The 13,317-nt window shown below is 41.8% G+C and overlaps 1 long non-coding RNA gene across 2 annotated transcripts; it reads right to left on the bottom strand.

The window, feature by feature from the left end:
- Positions 1-2,423: 2,423 nt before the first annotated feature.
- On the bottom strand, positions 2,424-7,327 carry LOC148006787 (uncharacterized). 2 transcript variants are annotated; one of them, XR_015644547.1, is made up of 3 exons: positions 7,026-7,327; positions 6,546-6,675; positions 2,424-4,651 (listed from the first exon to the last, which is right to left on the bottom strand). It is a non-coding gene; the product is annotated as an uncharacterized LOC148006787 (long non-coding RNA). The 2 variants fall into 2 exon arrangements; XR_015644546.1 differs by having other exon boundaries at positions 2,424-6,675.
- Positions 7,328-13,317: the final 5,990 nt, after the last annotated feature.

Below are 13,317 nucleotides of genomic sequence, written 5' to 3'. Positions count from 1 at the left end.
AGAGACCACACATCTTATTTCCTGCAAACGTGGTTTGAAGACCCATCTTTATCCGGTAGAAGCATGAATAAGAGTCATATCCAGACTAAGGAAAAGAGAAAAAATTCAGGGGCACCAAAGTTCATGTCTACACTAAGTCACAGAAGATTGTATCATGCAGCATGTGAGCTTGAAACAGACTAAGGAAGCAGCAGGGAAGGGGCAGCAGTGGATGGTTTCTCCCTCTCCATACACTCCTTTCTTGGGAGGTTGTGTGAAGAATAAACAAAATAATCAACTTAGAAAGAAGGTATCATGTAGGGAAGAACACAACCTTCTAAAGGAGGGAGAGATTGGTTGAAAATGGCATTTGATACAGCCAACTCTGAAAGGTAGTGAAGAGGTTATTATGTCATCCTGGCAACAAGAAGTCAAGCCAGTCCAAACCAAAAAAAAAAAAAAAGAAAGAAATGAACCCACACACCTATGGTCACTGGATTTTTGACAAAGGAGTCAAAACCATCCCATCAAAAAAAGATAGCATTTTCAGCAAATGGTGTTGGTTCAACTGGAGGTCAACATGTAGAAGAATGCAGATTGATCCATGCTTATTACCCTGTACAAAGCTTAAGTCCAAGTAGATCAAGAACCTCTACATCAAACCGATACACTCAAACTAATAGAAGAAAAAGTGGGGAAGAATCTCAAACATGGACTGATCCTGGGCTCCAAATAGATAAGTAGCAATGAATAGCTTAGTAAGTGCACCAGTGGAAGGCAAGCCCTTGGTCCTGCTAAGGCTGGACTCTCAGTGAACAGGAGTCTTGTTTGAGAGTTCAGTAATTGTGGGAGTACTGAGGAGGGAACACCAATAGAGAAGGGTGGGGGAGGGGTTAGGTTGATGTTGGCATGGAAACTGGGAAAGAGAATAACATTTGAAATGTAAATAAGAAATACCCAATTTAATAAGGATGAAAAAAAAGGGTGGGAAAGCAAAAGGGAAAGGATTTTGAACAGAGGTATAAAGGAATGGTGAATTGGAAACTGAAGGTAATTACTGGAATGTCCCAGATTCCATGGAAGCAAGAAGTTTCCAGGATGCAATAGGAATGACCTTAGCTGAAAGACTCAACAAAGGGAGAGAGAACCTGTAGAGACCATTTGGAGAGATAAGGCACTCCCTCCTATTGAGGAATGAGACCACTCACACTTCTCAGCATTTTTACCAATATCACTAATGTCTAAAGGAAATACAATGACAAAAAGGGGAACAGAGATTGCAGGAAAGGACATTCAGAGACTGGTCCACCTGAGGATCCATGTCGTATGCTGCAACCAAACCCACTCACTCTTGCTGATGTCAAGAAGTGCTTCTTAACAGGGACTGATATAGCTGTCTTCTGAGAGGCTCTGCCAAAGCCTTATCATTAAAGAGCAGATGCTTGTTCCTAAACATCAGATATAGCACAGGGGCAGGAATGGACATGGTAGGGAAATGACTGAAGGAACTGAAGGTATTTGCAAGGCAATAAGAAGAACAATATCATTCAAGCAGAACTCCCAGACCTACCAGTTACTAAGCCACCAACCAAGAAATAAACGCGGAAGTACCAATGGATCCAGCTGCATTTGTAGAAGAGGATGGCCTTATCTGGCATCAATGGAAAGATAGGCCCTTGGTCTTGTCAAGTCTTGATGTATAGCTTACCAGAAATCTAGTGTGGTGAGGCAAGAATGCGTGGATTGATGGGGGAGCACCTCATAGAACCAGGTGGACTGAGGGTTTTTTGGAAGGGAATATTGTAAGAGGAATAACGATTGAATTGTAAATAAGTAAAATAACCAACATAAAAATTAAAAATACAATAAGTGTAATTAAAATTAAAATTAGAATTAGGTATACAAAATATTTTAATGTATGTATGTTAACATTGTATTTTTCAAAATATTTGTGTTACTTCAGTTGATAGCAGTCTTCCAAGATCCATAGACACTCTAATATGAATTTCCATATCATGTAGGAGAAACTGTATTTCTAGACATTGTATAGGGGAATTCAAAATACTGTGAAAACTGTGTTATGGTCATTCATCTTAGAGCCTCCCTGTGTGGGGTGATGTCACAGGTGAGGCAGGCACAAGATAGAATGAGGCCTGTCATTGGATGAGAAGGAAGGATGGGTTGGAGAAAAGATTGAAGGAAGAGAAGGAACCAGGAACTCAAGAGAGCAGGAGACTGAGAGAAGCCACCAAAATAGAATATGGAGGCTGATGTTGATTCCACACTGTAACTTACAGGATGTTATAAATGTGTACAGGGTTTTGTATGTTTAGGTGGACAATTATATCTTATCAACTGGATCAAATGTTATACATGAAGGGTCTGGGGTGTACCTGGAAGAGAATGGGGGCCAAGAGACACAAAGAAGGAAGCCAAGACAAGAGTCTGATTAAGGTGACAATTTTATTTTTCCCGAAGGCAGAATTTATACCAAAACATGGGTAACAGCGGAAGGGGGGAAGTAAGAAACATTTATGCAGGCCAAGGACACAATATTCGTATGGTGGGGGAGTAGGCTGATGTTTACAGGTTGTCAGAAAAGTCACAGGTTTGTCATATCTATTAGTCAGCAGGATGTTGGTTTTTCAGAAACTTTACAGGTCATCACATTGGGTATCTTAACACGTCAAATGTTATCATATTATTTTTAATTTTGACCACCAGATTTGTATTAGTCTTCTGCAGCTGACTGGAGATTTTCCAAGAACCCAGTCATACTTAATTCTAACCATAATAATAACATCAACAATGGTCGACTTCAAGGGCATCGCTCCCAACATCTCCCCGTTCCTTATAGTCAAATGAAAAGGTGGCCAAATGGCCGTGATGTCCTGGAATGAGCCCCTCGGGAACTGTGTCTGTCTTAGGTTGGAGTAATATTTGTCACATGGCCAAGAGAATCTTGTGGCCAGGATCCGTCATGGGATAAGGCAACAGCTAATGGCGGCCCTCCTGTCTAGGCCCTTTATTCTTGAATATATCACTCTCTTATCCATCATTGACTGTCCAGCTCAGCACGCAGGGGTGACGATTTGTTGATTTTTCAGCAAAGGCATCAGGACAGCAGGCAGAAAAGAATGTTGGCCTCATTTGGCTGAAGGACAAAAAATGTCCTTGCCTGGGCTGGGAGGAGATGTGTAGGTGAGCTTGGCCATCATCAAAGCATCCTCCATAGCTAGCCTATGACAATATACCTGAATAAGTTTTGCTGCTATATTATCTACATGTTATTTAACAAAGATGGTTAAACAATTAAATGTCCAAGGGCCAAAAGATACAAGCAAAAGAAGACCTACTGGGGGACCCAACAGAGACCAATTTTGATACCAGTTCTCAGCTTTTTCTCTTTCACATTTTCTCTCTTCCAAGCCTTTTCTGACTTGTTTCATGTTTTCTTTAACCATATTCTAAGACACAGGAAATATCTAAGCACTGACTTTCTCTCACAAACCAGAATTTCATAAAATATCACAGAAAGGATGCCACCAGGCAGAGAATTACAATTTTAACTGATATTAAACATTTTAAATAATTTGGAGAAACCTCAACATTGAATTATAACCATCAGGGAAAAAATAAAGACATTAATAGTTATCCTATGCATGTTATGTCAGAAAAAAGCAAACCCCCAACTCAGTACAGTACAGTATCAATAACTGAAAGTTAAATAATATGTTGATATATAGAAGGAAAAATAACATGTTGACTGCCATTGTTGACATTCACAAAATAATTCCAATAGACAATTCAATTTGGTTTCATGTAACAATCATAATTGCATTATCCAAAAAGTCAACCCTACAAAAGGTATCACATTGTAGAAGAATACAGCTGTCCTGGAGTGGGGTGGTAGGGCATCCAATTTTTCTTCTGCGATGGCAATGGTCTCGAAGTGGTGCACTTCTTTGAGCAAGCAGCTCCTCTCAGTGAAGTGCAGGCTGTAGATGAAGTCGTGTGTACCTTGTGCCATGTTCAGTGCCTCCCTGGGCTCCTTCTTTGGATCAGTGCCCAGAAGCCGAGGAGTAGGAATGTCCAGGTTCTTTTAACAATTTTATGGTAAATATAATCCCTGTATTAGCACCTGATTGAAACATTCTAAGACCCCAAGTATATCCATGTGTCCAATCCTGGTTTCAAACCACGGAGGTAAATTTAATATTTAGGGGGATGCATCATCCCCTTGTTTTAGAATTAGAACCTTCACAACGGGAGTCTGGGACATGTATATTAGTAGGACAGGAGCAATTATAAGTCAAACAATGCAGTGTATTAGGTGATAAAATTCTTAAGAACAGGAGAAAGGGGCCAGGCAAGAAAGCTAGAGGGTGGCCTGGAGAGAGCTGGTGGAACAACCAGATCAGGTGACAAATATCATTCAGTCACACAGCTAAACAAACAAGGCAGCTTTCTTGGAATGAAAAGGCCATTGCAAATACAAATGCAAGCTTTGTGCCTGTGAAACAGAACGGTGAGCAGAGGGGCAGCTGGTCTGTTACCGGCTGTCTCTCTGGACTTAGATTTTGCTTAAGGAGTACCTCCCTTCAGTGTCAGCTCGGTGGCTCTGCCTCTCAAGAGATCCAGTCTCCAAACATCACTAGGCTTCCAGTAAGAACTAATAACAAAAGGATGGAGAGATGGTTAGGACCTGGGTGCTAGATGCCAAGCAGCTGACAAAAGAATTGTATGGCTCATCCACTTTAGGGGGGAATTTTCTTCCAGGCAGTCAGACGTGCCTGGCAAACTTGAGCCAAGAGACCAGGAGAGACTAGCATCTGAGTATTGAAGGGGGACTTGCCCAGGAGGGTGTTATCCGATTGAAGCCTCAGGTATCAGAGAGTAAGCTATAGTTAGAGATAACTGACTATAAGGACTCTTTCTGTTGCCATTCCTGAGGCAGGCTCACAATTGAGTTGGGCTTCCTGCCTCTTATATCCAATATAGAGTTTGCTAACACTGGAATACTGATCTTTAATAGAACTACAGCCCTCCCAGGACTTCAGTAACAGTCCTTCACCAAGCTGTCTTACTGGCTTAGAGGACCATGGAAAAGAAAACATTGATCCTGACCTTGGCCACAGCCTCCAGTTGGAGTAAGCTGAAGAGCCAGTGCCAAGACTTTCTCCTCTTATCATCCTAGAGTAAAGCCTGTTCTGTCTGGCAAAACAAAGTTATTCACAGTCTGCTGCACACTCTTTATGAAAATACTTTAGGGGCTCCCCTGACCCCCAACCTGGGGCATTTTGACCACAGGGGCAGGAACTGACTGCTGCAGGGTTAGGATCAGAGGCACTCTCTATGTCAATGATGACTAACGGGGAAGGTAACTTAATGTTGGAGATCAACTCCTCTACTGGAATAGGGCCAGCAGATAAGGCAGGCTCCCTTAAAGAACTTCTCTTAATGAATGCTCTCCTTCTGTGAGCAAGTGTTGAAGGTCTGGCCACTGAAGGCAGCAACTGCAATTTTTTTTCAGGGCCAAAAGTCTCATAATAATCTATCTTTTTGCTGTTAAAGCTTCAACCCCAGCCGGGCTCATCACCTTGAAACTCCTCTTATGCTGACTTGGCCTGAGCTGCGCAGCTGCCTGTGTGCAGCCTGCAGTTCGCTTGCTAGCTGCCACCCTCAGCCCCACACTTCCTCACTCTGTGCTTCCCTTTCTTAGAAGCTGTGAATGTCTAAGCAATAGGGAGATCCTTTCTTCAGGATCCAAGGCAAAGCTTTCAGGTTCTTGTTAATGCCTACTTCAGACAAGATCATTCGCTAACCTGGAGTCCTTCATATACATGTGTGATAAACTGTTAACATCTGCTAGACTGGGCAAGGGGATCAAAAGGAGGGGCATCTCTTCTTGGGGAGGAGGCTCAAGAGAGAAAGACAAAACTCCCTGGCAGAAAACAATTTCTTTCAAGCAAATCATTTCCAAGTTAAGCACCAAGAGGACCAAGTAAAATTCCTTGACAAACAAAACAAACAGTTCCATGATTTCAAACACAGTCTTAAGTCCATGCTTTCAAACACAGTCATCAGTCCAAGTTCAAAAGTGAAGCAAAAGCCAAAAAGATACTCGACAATACCGCAGAAAACAAACTAGACAAACAAGACCAAGACAAGGCATCCTATAAGCAATTTCCACAAATGCCTGATACCTTCAGTACCTGGCCCAAACTGCAGCTTAACCTTAGCTGCTTTCAGGAAGAGGAGGACCATCTCTGATCCCACCTCCCAACGAGATACCGGAGTGTCCTCTAGATTATTTCTCCTCCTAGAGCATCCTTTAGGGCCTGTGGCCTGTGACAACTAGCACATCTGCCTGTCACAGACATAAGCCCCTCACAGGACCCACAGCAACCACCAAGGGGACTCTAACTTCTCTCCAGGGGGGACTCAAACTCTTCAGACAGCAGACGAAGACAAACACAAGACAACATGAAACAAAGACGAGACACGACACAGAGACAAAACAGAAAGTAACACAGAACACAAAACACAGATTTGCTAGAGCTTACCTCCGATATCCTCAACAATTGTAGTCTGGGGGAGCACAGTTCCTGGCAGGTGCACCAAAATGTTGTAAGACCCCATAGTGGCCCTACCTCAGGAGTGCCACCCACAGAGCACAGATTGACAAAGTGACCGCTGAAATAGCATGAGGGTATAAGGTTTTTAATCCAGGTACGTGGGGGTGCCCAACCATACAGGAAGAGGCAACCTCAAACCCAAAAAGCACACAATTTTTATTCATTACAGAGGGCATATTTCAGCAACAAAAACAATCACTAACTCTGCACTATCTTTTGTGTTAATTGTTTCCTCCTGGGGGAACTATGGACAAATATTTCTACAAAATCTAAGCATTTTTTAAAATTTTTTTCTTTACTTTTTTCTTTTTTCTTTTCTTTTTTTTAAATCCCTATTCTTCGCATCTTGAATGACTCCCTGAGTCCTGTCACAAAAGGTAACTGTAGAATGCTTGTCCCATCACTCACCACTGAGATCTGTGTCATCCATAGAGAAACACACACCAAGCCTCTGAACCAAGGTCGGGTAGTCCATGGTTGCCAGAAGCGGGGAAGCAAAGGCTCCAAGGAGGAGCAAAAGCTCTGAGGGGGAGCAAAGGCTCTGAGAAACAAGAAAGACAGGCCTGCCTATTCACTGGGGATGACATTCTCCTCCAGGAGACCTCCAAACAGCCACACACTGGGCGCCATTTGTAAACGACTGGTCCAGGGGTGTACCTGGAAGAGAATAGGGGACAAAGGATGTGAAGAAGGAAGCCAAGACAAGAGTCTGATCCAGGCGACAATTTTATTTTTTCCCAAGGCTGAATGTATACCATAACATGGGTAACAGAGGGAGGGGGAGAGTAAGAAACAGTTACACAGGCCAAGGACACAATATTCCTGTGGTCAGGGTTAGGACAGGATGTCAGAAAGGTCACAGGTTTGTTTTATCTATTAGTCAGCAGGATATCTTTATCATATTATTATTTTTCTTGACCACCAGATTTGTATTAGTCTTCTGCAGCTGGCTGGGGATTTTCCATGAACCCAGTCATACTTAATTCTAACCATAATAATAACATCAACAATGGAGGGCTTCAAGGGCATCATTCCCAACATGGCATCTATGCCTTTTCTCTATGCCAGGGTTCCCTTACTGCAGAACTGTATATTTAAAACTACTTAGTTCTATCAGTAGACTTTTGAATTTGTAAGTTTATTTATAAAAGTAGTGGAAAAACCTTCAAATAAAATAATCAGTTCAAGATCAGGTGGACTATATGAGACTCTGTCTCAAGACAAAAGACAATACTGACAAAAGGGGGTGGGGTACAGAGATAGCCTACACCCTCTCAGTGAAAGGCTTGCTTAGTGTAAACCCCAGAACCCACGTTAAAAATGCTAGTTGTTGCTCACCAGTCGTGGTGCTTGCCTTAATCCCAGAACTCCAGAGGCAAACGCAGGTGGATTTCTGTGAGTTTCAGGCTAACCTGGTTTACAAACTAAGTTCGAGAACATGCAAGGCTACACAGAGAGAAATCCTGTATTATCCAGGCAGCTGTGAATCCTTTAATCCCTGCATGAGGGATCCTTTTAATGCTGAGGAATGGGACTCTTTCAGATTGAGACCACTCTAGTCAACAGAATGAGATCCAGGACAGTCAGATCAACACAGAGAGAAACCCCATCTAAAAACCAAACGAACAAACAAACAAAAAACAAAAGCAACATAAAACAAACAAACAAACAAAATGAAAGATAAGAAAAAAGAAAAGAAATGGACAGGCATGTCAAACTATACAGTCAGTCACACAGGAATAGGCACAAACTTTAACTATATAGACAAAAAAAAACAGGGAAAGGGAAATCTCTTAAAGGAAAGTAAGTATAGAGAGTCTTGTTCGAATCATATTTCAAAAATATTTTACTTATTTAGTGTATCTGAGTATACTATGGATCTCTTCAGATACAGCAGAATAAGACTAATAGGACACTGGATCCCATTAAACCTTGTTCTGAGCTACCACACGGTTCCTGCAAACTGAGCTAGGTACCATTTGGAAAACTAGTCAGTTCTCTTAACATTGAGTCATCTTTCCAGCCCTCATATATCTTTTTAAAATCTCTTTTTTACATCATATTTATTTATTTTTGTATTTATGTATTTGTGTATGTATGTGTTTGTTTATTTATTTATTGATTGGTTGTTGTTTGCCTGCATGTATATGTGTGTGTGTGTGGCACACACACACATACACAGATACACACACACACACACACACACACACACACACACATATATATATATATATATATATATATATATATATATATATATATATATGCAGTATGTGTGTGCTATGCATAGTGAATGCCAGAGGCTTTCCATTTGGGTACTGGGAATTGAACCCTAGTGTTCTGGAAGCACAGTCAGCTCCTCTTAACTACTCCTATGTCTCTCCAGCCCCCTCTGTACATCTTTTGAATGATGTAGCCAAAAGGTAGGGCTTAGGAATATTGCTTGAAATTCCAGTAGTTAGAAAGCTGAGAAGTTGGGTCAGATTCACCATGAGATGATATAACCAGCCTCAGCTACATATTAAGTTCTAGGTCACCCTGAGAAACATTAGCCTCTCCTCAAAATAAATCACAATCCTATACAGGGCTGTTATTTCTAGACTTACAGGATGTAGGAACTTTTTTTTCTTTTTTCTTGTTTCTTTTGGTTGTCTGTGTTATGGTTTCTCTGCGTAGCCCTGGCTGTCCTGGAACATACTCTGTAGATCAAGCTAGTCTCAAATTCAAGAAAGCCATGTGCCTTAAGTGGTGGGATGAAAAGCATGCACTGATACCTCCACATAGATGAAAGCAAAGTTTATTAACATTTATTTTGGAGCTGCAGACAAGGTATAACAGTTAAGAGCACTAGATGTTCTTCAGGTTTGATGCTCAACTCCAACATGCTAAATGTAACTCTAGTTCCAGTGGATTCCACATCCTTTTCTGACTGAGACAATTCATTCACATAAAATAAATAAAAATTTGAAAGTAAATGAAATTTATTTTTATTATTTTAGTAAAATAAACTTATTTATATGTGCAAAAATGTCTGCCTGTCTCTATATGGATGAATATGTACCACATATTCCTGGTATGTAAGAGGACAGAAAAGAGATCTGACTCCCTGCTTCTTCAATTGCAGATAGTTGTTGGCTGTCATGTGAGTGTTAATAATTGAACTTGGGACCTATAGAAGAACTGTCAATGATTTAATGGGTAAGTGATCTCTCCAGGCCCTTTAAGGAATTTAAAAGTATCGTTTTAAGTTAGCCATGCAAAGACAAGCTCAAGACCTTCTGGGATAGAAATCAGCAGTATCAAACTTAAAAGCTCAAAGGACAAGAATTCACAAAATGTTAAATGTGTATTCTGTTTAGTCTTTGTTAACCTAATATCAACTAGAGTTGAATTTAGAAGAAGAAGCATTAAATGAGGTATTGTCTCCATCCAACTGACAATTGGGCAAGTCTCTTAAGTAATTTCCTGTGTGCAACCCAGAGTGCCTGGAGTGACTTCTAAGTGGGGGTCCTCGGTTCTATAAGAGCATAGGGATAGCAGACCAAAGAGAGCAAGCCAATAGGAATATTTCTCCATGAACTCTTCCTCCAGATTGATTTAGTCACTGTTCTATTGCTGTGAAGTGATACCATGATGACTACAACTAATATAAAGGAAAGCCCTTAATTGGTGCAGTTTCCTGAGGTTCAGTCACAGGAAGGAGCAGGTTCTGAAGACGAGAGTCCTATGTCTACATCATCAGGCAGCAAGAAGAGTTTTGAACAGTTTTGAACATTTGAAAGATCAACACTTACTGTTGTTGTAAAAATATATAAATAAACAAGTATGGTTGTCTTTTATCCCGCTAGGTCCGCACCGCGGTGCCCAAGGTATCTTGGCAGAAACACATCCCAACTCTGCGGCGGCCCAGTGTCTCTTGTCACCACACACTTTCCTACACTCAAACCTTCACATAAAAGAAAACACAAAACAATAATCTTTGACCCAATTGATAAGATATAATTGCCCACTTAAACATACAAAGCCTGGTACCATCCATCCCTTGAGAACATTAATAACAACCTGTAGATACACAGGAATCTTAACATCACCTGCTATCTTGTCCTGCCACAGCTTCTCTGCCCCTATCTCCCTCCTGACTCCTCCTTTCTCTTCTAGGCTCCTCCACTTCCTTCAAACTTCTCTCCTGCCCATCCTTCCTTCTACTCCAATGAGAGGCCTCCTTCTATCCTGTACCTGCCCCTAACCTGTACTTTACAAATTCAATGGGGAGGTGGTTCTGGTGAAGTCACCTGAGTTCTGAGTCCTTGACTAGGCAGCTGTCCTTGGGGCAGTGGAATTAGCATCAAAATACAGATAACTTCAGGGCAAACCACAACAGCTCACCTCATTGACAGAGTTCCTCTATGTAGGCCACACCTACTCCAACAAGGCCACACCTCCTAATATAATAACACTCCCTGATGATGAAGCATTCAAACACATGTGTCTATGGGGTCATTCCTACTAAAACCACCTCAGCTACCCTCACTGATCAACTATTTCCTGAAAATTAGACGAGATCGGGCACGTTCAGGGTGGTATGGCCGTAGACAATTAGAAACATAAATATTTTGGAAATGCATATGACTGATAAACAGGCGCTTTTTCTTCTGTATTCTACCTTCTCTTTTTGTTTCTTGTTTGTTTATCACTTAGTCAAGGCTAGATTTAAAATCACTCTGTATGCAGCAGCTCTCTGCTCCCAAACCCCGTGGGAAAGGGACCTCACCGCCTGGTCAGGTGGGCACTCCTGAGGCTGCAGAGCAGAGGATACCACCAACACTGCCCACCCCTGCCCACATCCCTGGCCCAAGAGGCAACTGTATAAGGCCTCTGGGTTCCCGTAGGGGAGGGCCCAGGAGCGGCAGGACCCCTGCGCCTGAGACACCGCCAGAACCTGAAGGAAACAGACCGGATAAACAGTTCTCTGCACCCAAATCCCGTGGGAGGGAGAGCTAAACCTACAGAGAGGCAGACACACCTGGGAAACCAGAAGAGACTGCACTCTGCACACACATCTCGGACGCCAGAGGAAAACACCACACACCATCTGGAACCCTAGTGCACGGAAGCTCCCGGAAAGGGCGGCGCATATCTTCCTGGTTGCTGCCGCTGCAGAGAAATCCTGGGCAGCACCCCGCGAGCAAACTTGAGCCTCGGGACCACAGGTAAGACCAACTTTTCTGCTGCAAGTGACCTACCTGGTGAACTCAAGACACAGGCCCACAGGAACAGCTGAAGACCTGAGAGAAAAACTCACGCCCGAAAGCAGAACACTCTGTCCCCATAACTGACTGAAAGAAAACAGGAAAACAGGTCTACAGCACTCCTGACACACAGGCTTATAGGACAGTCTAGCCACTGTCAGAAATAGCAGAACAAAGTAACACTAGAGATAATCTGATGGCGAGAGGCAAGTGCAGGAACCCAAGCAACAGAAACCAAGACTACATGGCATCATCGGAGTCCAATTCTCCCACCAAAATAAACATGGAATATCCAAACACACCAGAAAAGCAAGATCTAGTTTCAAAATCATATTTGATCATGATGCTGGAGGACTTCAAGAAAGACGTGGAGAACTCCCTTAGAGAACAAGTAGAAGCCTACAGAGAGGAATCGCAAAAATGCCTGAAAGAATTCCAGAAAAACATAAATAAACAAGTAGAAACACATAGAGAGGAGACACAAAAATCCCAGAAAGAATTCCAGGAAAACACAATCAAAGAGTTGAAGGAATTAAAAATGGAAATAGAAGCAATCAAGAAACAACACATGGAAAAAACCCTGGACATAGAAACTCAAAAGAAGAGACAAGGAGCTGTAGAGAAAAGCTTCACCAACAGAATACAAGAGATGGAAGAGAGAATCTCGGGAGCAGAAGATTCCATAGAAATCATTGACTCAACTGTCAAAGATAATGTAAAGCAGAAAAAGCTACTGGTCCAAAACATACAGGAACTCCAGGACTCAATGAGAAGATCAAAACTAAGGATAATAGGTATAGAAGAGAGTGAAGACTCCCAGCTCAATGGACCAGTAAATATCTTCAACAAAATCATAGAAGAAAACTTCCCTAACCTAAAAAAAGAGATACCCATTGGCATACACGAAGCCTACAAAACTCCAAATAGATTGGACCAGAAAAGAAACACCTCCCGTCACATAATAGTCAAAACACCAAACGCACAAAATAAAGAAAGAATATTAAAAGCAGTAAGGGGAAAAGGTCAAGTAACATATAAAGGCAGACCTATCAGAATCACACCAGACTTTTGCCAGAAACTATGAAGGCCAGAAGATCCTGGACAGATGTCATACAGACCCTAAGAGACACAAATGCCAGCCCAGGTTATTGTATCCTGCAAAACTCTCAATCAACATAGATGGAGAAACCAAGATATTCCATGACAAAACCAAATTTACACTATATCTTTCTACAAATCCAGCACTACAAAGGATAATAAAGGGTAAAGCCCAACATAAGGAGGCAAGCTATACCCTAGAAGAAGCAAGAAACTAATCGTCTTGGCAACAAAACAAAGAGAATGAAAGCACACAAAAATAACCTCACATCCAAATATGAATATAACAGGAAGCAATAATCACTATTCCTTAATATCTCTCAACATCAATGGCCTCAACTCCCCAATAAAAA

The sequence above is a fragment of the Rattus norvegicus genome, chromosome 1, assembly GCF_021556685.1.
Source record: "Rattus norvegicus strain SHRSP/BbbUtx chromosome 1, alternate assembly SHRSP_T2T, whole genome shotgun sequence".
Lineage (NCBI taxonomy): Eukaryota > Metazoa > Chordata > Mammalia > Rodentia > Muridae > Rattus > Rattus norvegicus.
This window is presented reverse-complemented; position numbering and strand designations above follow the sequence as displayed.